The 6,859-nt window shown below is 41.0% G+C and overlaps 1 pseudogene; it reads left to right on the top strand.

The window, feature by feature from the left end:
- Window positions 1-277: 277 nt before the first annotated feature.
- On the top strand, window positions 278-4,753 carry LOC116377247 (caveolae-associated protein 1 pseudogene; annotated as a pseudogene).
- Window positions 4,754-6,859: the final 2,106 nt, after the last annotated feature.

Consider the following 6,859-nt stretch of genomic DNA (forward strand, 5'->3'; position numbering starts at 1 on the left):
TCAGGTTTCCAGCTAGATATAAATGACTTTAGTGAGTTTCAGTTTTAGTTGTAAACTGTTACGTGCTAACTGTTGGAGTCGCTGCAGATTCATATCTTAAGATTTTGTCTGGGACTACTTTAACCTTTTATACTATACATGTTTAATCTTTTGTGGCTTACACAATAGATGTTTCTCTCCCTACATTTTCACTGGTCATTCTGGACCACAATGTTATGTTTACATTTAGAATTTGTCAAGGTGGCTTTGCTAAATCTCATTAACACTTACTGCATTAACATTCCTTGTGTTCTCTTCTCCACAGGATGAAGTGAAGGTTCCCTCAAAACTCAGCATCTCTAAATCCCTGAAGGTTTCTGAGTCTGTGTCAGGAAGCAGAGGGGGCAGCATGCTAGAGCTCAAGGAAGCTGTAGAAGAGGAGGAGGGAGGAGAAGGAGAGAAGGCAGACAAGCCCCATGTAGACCTCTCGTCAGATGAGGAGGGGGTGGAGATTGAGGAGACCATTGAGGAGACCCGTGCCGAGCGCATCAAGCGCAGCAGTCTGCAGCGTGTGCAAACCCTGAAGACGGTATTCTCAAAGGAGAAGATGGATAAGACCAGAGCAAAGACCAAAGAGAAACTGGAAAAGACCAAACAAAAGACCAAGGACAACCTGGAGAAGACAAAGCAGAAGACCAAGGACAACCTGGAAAAAACCAGGCAGAAAACCAAGGACAATTTAGAGAAGACCAGACAGAAGACCAAGGATAACCTCGAGAAGACGCGTCACAACATTGAGAAGAAGATGGGCAAGCTTGGAACACAAATGAGTGTCAACCCTGAGCGCAAGCAGAAGATGCAGACATCCCGTGACAAGGTGAAGAAGGCCTTCACGCCAGACCACGTTGTTTACGCCCGGTCCCAGACCGCTGTGTACAAGGTGCCCCCCTTCACCTTCCACGTCAAGAAGATCCGCGAGGGCATCACTGAGGTGGTTCAAGGCACCGAGATGGTGGAGGTCTCCCAGGAGGCGGATCCCTTCGGCGGAGTAGATGGGGAGGTGGAGGAGGGCGCGGTGGAGGTTGAGATGGAGATGATGAATGGAGGAGGGGATGAGGAGGAGGCTGATGAGGATGAAGATGAGGACAACCAAGATGCTCTGCAGGAGAATGAAGACAGAGATAGAGACAGCGACTAGATAAAGAGTCAGGAATTTGCCAAGATCCTAACATAATTCCTGAGGTTCTTTTGTAGAAGAAAAAGAAGTAATTCATTGTGGGAAGATTGCTTAAGAATAATTGCGGTTTATAACAACTTGGGTCTAACTCTTTTTTTTTCAATAATTTTGGCCATTATTACTATTAGTTACTATAACTTTGTACTACCAAGTTATTGCTGAGATTTGGGAACACGGAGTCATTTCTATGAGTTTGACATGTGGTTAACAAGTCAAAACTTTGTCCAGATTATCTAAACCACTTTATTTGAAGGTAAAATTGAAAGGGCGTACCCAGACTGTCAGTAATAATCCTTCAGCATACAAGCACAGTATTGTAGGACAAAGTTTAACCAGGAGGTTGGTAATGTTGTTTTCTCCTCCACATAAGTTCGGCAAACCTCTGGGTTTGTTCCCCTCCTGTCTGATTGTCTGTCTGTTTGTACACGGTCCCTGTGTAAATATCTCATATAGTGTGAAAGTGATGAGTGAAAGTGATGAACGCACAGATAATTATCACCTGTCTCTGCAGTTCCCTGAGGATCTACGCATCCTTTTTTGCATCTTTCAGCTCATTGTTTAGGGTGTTTCGTCCCACAAGACTGCGGTGAGACTGAAGAGTTTCACCGCTCTCGTCAACTTCGTTTCCAGCTGTTTTAAGTGCAAATGGCTACGATACACCCGATGTACACTCCCTGTTCAGCAGCGACAGCAGACAGACAGAGTTAGAGACTAGCTGGTGAAGGAAGTAGCAGCCCTTTTTCTCAGGAGTTGGTGGAGATCAAAACCAGAGCTAAAGGGAGAGCGAATATTTTCCTTACTTATATATTTTCCAGGTGGACCCAAGCACCACTAAATAGCCAACTGTTTGCCAACATGCTAATATGTCACCTTGTCGTGTTTCCCTTAAAGGAACAGTGTGTAGGATTTAGGAGGAGACATTGGCAGAAATGGAATATCATTTTCATAACTATGTTTTGATTAGTGTATAATGTTACCTGAGGATGAGCCCTTCATATCTACATAGGGGTGGGTCCTCTTCACAGAGTCCGCTATGTTTTACCACCATGTGTCTACACAGAACGGACAAACTAAACACTGGCTCTAGCGAGGGTAGTAGCACCACTTTTCTAGTTTCATGAAAAGATCATCTTTCCAGCGGTGAAATACTTCTTGAAGTATTTTCACGTTACCTTAAAAAGCCGCCACAGGAGGAGTTAGCGGAAGGGGTTTTAAATTGGATGTAATCTGCACCCTGACCAGTAGGTGTCACTAAATCTCACAAACTGCTCCTTTAAGTGGCCAAAACATTACCAAAGAGCAAAGCCAGGACCAAGTAGGGTTCCAGCTTACATGCATACAGAGTTGGACCCAGCAGGTCAACCTGACCATGTGTTACGACATTCCCAGATCTCAGCAGTTAATTTGACAAGACAATGTTATTATTACCAATAACAATGATGACCAAAACTATAAAAAAAGACCAAGTGGTAACAAAATTACGATTTAACAACTTAGGGTTTCCTTTATTCAACTACAGGTTGTGTACTTAAAATAAATCAGAAAGGGCTTAGTTTAAAGGGCTTAATGGAAATCTTCCCATATTTGCAAAAGCACTTTGAGGGTTGTTTAGAACCCATTTGTGTTTGGAGTAGATGATGATGAAATTTGAAAAGAAAAAGAAGAAGAAGAAAATAGGAAGAGGAAACCAAAAATAACGTTGCTATTGGCTGAGGAAAGGAGGCGGAGCAATCGCAGAACTGACAAGATCAACAAATGATTAGGAAGGGACACCATCATTTCCATTGTAAGAAAGTGCAAATTGTCAGTATTTTCTTTTTATCAAAAGCCCCAACCACTCACAACTAGTGGCATGAGCACATGGGAATGAATCATCTCCTTTCCACTGAACGTCAGTAGCATTTGTTGAACATGAAGAGAAATAGCTCATGACTGTTGAGTAGCAGATTCCCAATGGCCAAATTATTCAAAAACACACTAAGTACACATGCGTGCTTAAAATGCTGACATTTATTTTGTATTGCTTACCACATATGCATACATATTCCTTCCACCCTGTTTGTTGTTCACCTGTTTAAATACTGAAGTGTTATCTTACTCTGCCTAAGTTACTGATTATTTAGTGATTCTGTTGTCATTTCTATGTTCATGATGAGCTAACAGTTACATATTTGTATATGACTTGTATGTGATCACATTTTACACTTGGCCGAATGTAGCCTAATAGTTGTAGTTTTAGCACACCTTGTTGCATGCAATGTTGTTACACAACATTTTACTGCCAAAGAATAACCAGTGCCCATAAAAATGAAGGTCTGCAAGACACAGAGCAGAGACAGCTCATCCATAGGTCTCGTGCATTTCACTCACCGATGGTATTCACTTTGATTATTCTCTTCTTCTAACCTGCTATGTGTCATTCTACGATGTGTTTCATAAATAAACTGAGATAAGGACAAATACTTTGGGCTAGTTCTCACACACCTCTGGTAGAAGCAGTGTAGATTCTGACCAGGGCTGTGTACACTCAGGACCTGGCCGTTCACGGCACTAGGTTTCAGAACTAGTGTGATTGCTGCAGTCTGACGCTGACCCCTAGTGTCCAGTCATCCCACTATGATTCCCTCTGCTCCAGATGAAAGGTGCATTTCACCACATCGCCGTGACAATAATGACACACGGGGTTCCTCAATGGCCCACGCTTACTTATTTGCAATAAGGTTTTTATAAATGTGTTATATATTCTCCACTCCTCTACTGGTGGTATTTTCATGAATGCCTTGCAAAAAATAATTCAAGAATTAATTGATTAACTAATTAATTTTCTATTCTAACATAGTCAAATTAACTTTCCACCCACCTATGCACTAATCCTGGTCAGGGTAGCGGGAACTAGAACGTAACGCGGCACACTTTGAGCTGAAGGAGTGTACACCCTGGACAGGTCAGCAAAGAGCTAGCACAGAGACAGACACAAGATGCATCTGTGAATCCAAAGTAACAGAAAGTATAGAGTTTTACATAATTGTTGCCAAAGTTTACCACATTGCCACAGTATTTGTAGGTCAAAGTTTAGTTCCTCGCTCAGACACATCAAAGTGTATTTGTTTTTTTTTGTATATAATGTGAATCACTGCCAGTGCAGATCATAATGGTTTTTGATTTTATTTACCAGAGAGCCTTTTGCCTTCTGCTGCCTGCACTTCTTCTGCATTTAGAAACAGCTTCTCGGGCCAAATCATTGTGATGTTTGCACAGATTTCACAGTGCAACAAATGATATGTAAGCAAAGATAAACTATTCTCGCCTTTATACAATGTGGTAGAATGTGTTGAATGCTAAACCCTTCATAGTGGATCAACAAAGCCATGTCTGTCAGAGCAGTGACAACATTCAGGTGTGCTGAGGCCTATTTGTCTACATAATGTAGTTCACACTTAACTGTTTCCTTGCTTTTGTTTTGTTGGTAACTGATTCCTGTACGTTTCATTGCTTAACCACTAATGATTTAATTAATAAATGCTATTTGGTTCACAATGTCTGTGTTTTTATTGAATGTTAGCAGAAAAAGTGAGGGACTGGACACAAAAAACTCTGCTGATAGTTTACAGTACAGCTGTAAGATCTAATATGATAGGCTATATGGCACCTGCTATGTGACATTTAATTTGGTCATTGTTTCTTTTTTTCTTTTATTGTGTTTTCTATTCGAGCATATTTGTCAATCATGGGAGATTTTATGTATAGCTCATGATAAAGTCAACAAGCTCAATGTCACCAGATGCACATAGAAACATTGTCACAATGTTGCAGAGGTAGAAAGTGAAAAGACAAAAAGTTATAGAATCCACTCACTGTTTGTTTTTTTGCTCCCACAATAGCATTTATTTCCGCAAGGACCACATTCTATACAGAGGCTATCTTATAATGATATCAGTACGCAACAGGTTTCCAGTCTTAGAAGTAATTGTCTATAACCCAAAGCAATTGTGTAGTCATATTCAAAGGACAAATGAATAATCATCAGCCACAGGTCACAACAAATGGAAGGCAAAGCAATACATCATATCATATGTAGAGTCAGATGAAACCCAAAGTTAAAAGAAAGCAATGTACACTGTAAAATATATATATTTTTATCAAAACTATAAATAATCCAAAAAAACATGATTATGTCACTCCTAACTCTTCTCATTCAACCTGTTGCCTCCTTTCATTCTGACTCCTCATCCCAGAGGTGGGGCTGTTGGCGGAAATAGCTTTCTGAAGTTAGCATGAATGTAACCGGAAGCGTAGGTTTTCTGTACCTAAATTAAAAACGTGAAAACTATTATTATCATAATTATTTGGCGAAAACACCAATAAATCCTATTCAGCATATTTGATTGATGTATCCTTTTATAAACAAGGTACAGAAGAACAAAATGCACATTAATGAACGGCTAATAAACTGATAATAATTTAGTAGTTAAATAAGCTCTTTATTTTGAAACTTCAAATCGGAAGCTGTCTTTCATTTTCGTTCTTTACTTCATGCTGGTCAACAACAGCTGCTTTGCCAGAAACCAAAAGGCTATAAGTAACGCTAGTTGGCGATGTGACATGTACGTCAACCAACCTGTGTGAGGCGTGAAAGTTGTTGGAGTGTGTCCACTGCTCGTCCATGGTGGTGCTGTAAGGAGTGCAGCCGTGTCTGAAAGGGTGAGTTAAAGACGTTACTAACTGCTAACTTACTCGTGGCGCATGAAAGTGAAGTTTTGCTCGAGCGCTGCAACGTTTAACGTTCACGTTACTTCATCGGTAAGCTTTCCCCACTACGCTAGCTCCAAGACTAGCTTGCCTTCGCTAGCTAGCTAACGCTGTCTTGTCCACCGAAGTCACAAACGTGACGTGAATCCAACACCTTCCCACACAGCATGTAAACATCTGTTTAGCAATACTCGGAGGTCGCCATTTGCAAGTTTGCTGCGTATAATGGTTGCCAACGAGCCAATCTCAATGTGGTATTTTAGCAAGCTAAGCTATCATTTAAACTTGTTGAGAGCAAGCTTTGCTGGTGCGGACCGATGCGTTCTGCCCACTTGTGTAGCCCGAGATAATATCAAAACGTACACAGAGGACTGTGTAATAAATGTGCTTCTTTCGTTACAATTTTTCTCGACTAAATGACAGGCTTTGTAAATAAAACACGTTTTTTTTTAATCATTTGCGAAGCCAAATTTAGCATATAATTTCACACATTATCAAGCAATTCCTTATTTATTCTTACTGTATATTAGAGAACACTTCTAATTTGAAGTCTGACAGCTGCCAAAACGTGAGAGGCAGCGAGCGCGATTACTGACAGTGGCGAGCCCGTCATGACCGTCGCTCGGCTCCATTAGAGAAGCTGTGGACTCGACTCGTTGTCAACTAAGGAGGGGCCAAATCTTCTGGGGACACCTCCAGTCTATGGGGAAACCTCCAGTCTATGGAGAAAACCTCTAGTCCAGGGGTCTTCAACATTTTTCAGGCCAAGGACCCCCAAACTGAGAAAGAGAGATGGAGCAGGGACCCCCGACTATATATATTGTATAAAATTGTTTTATATTAAACTAGGCCTAGTACCATGAATACCTCTTTATTGTGCATTCAACACTAAGC

Source organism: Anarrhichthys ocellatus, unplaced genomic scaffold (assembly GCF_004355925.1).
Source record: "Anarrhichthys ocellatus isolate YVR2014 unplaced genomic scaffold, GSC_Weel_1.0 scaffold1060, whole genome shotgun sequence".
In the NCBI taxonomy this organism is placed as follows: domain Eukaryota; kingdom Metazoa; phylum Chordata; class Actinopteri; order Perciformes; family Anarhichadidae; genus Anarrhichthys; species Anarrhichthys ocellatus.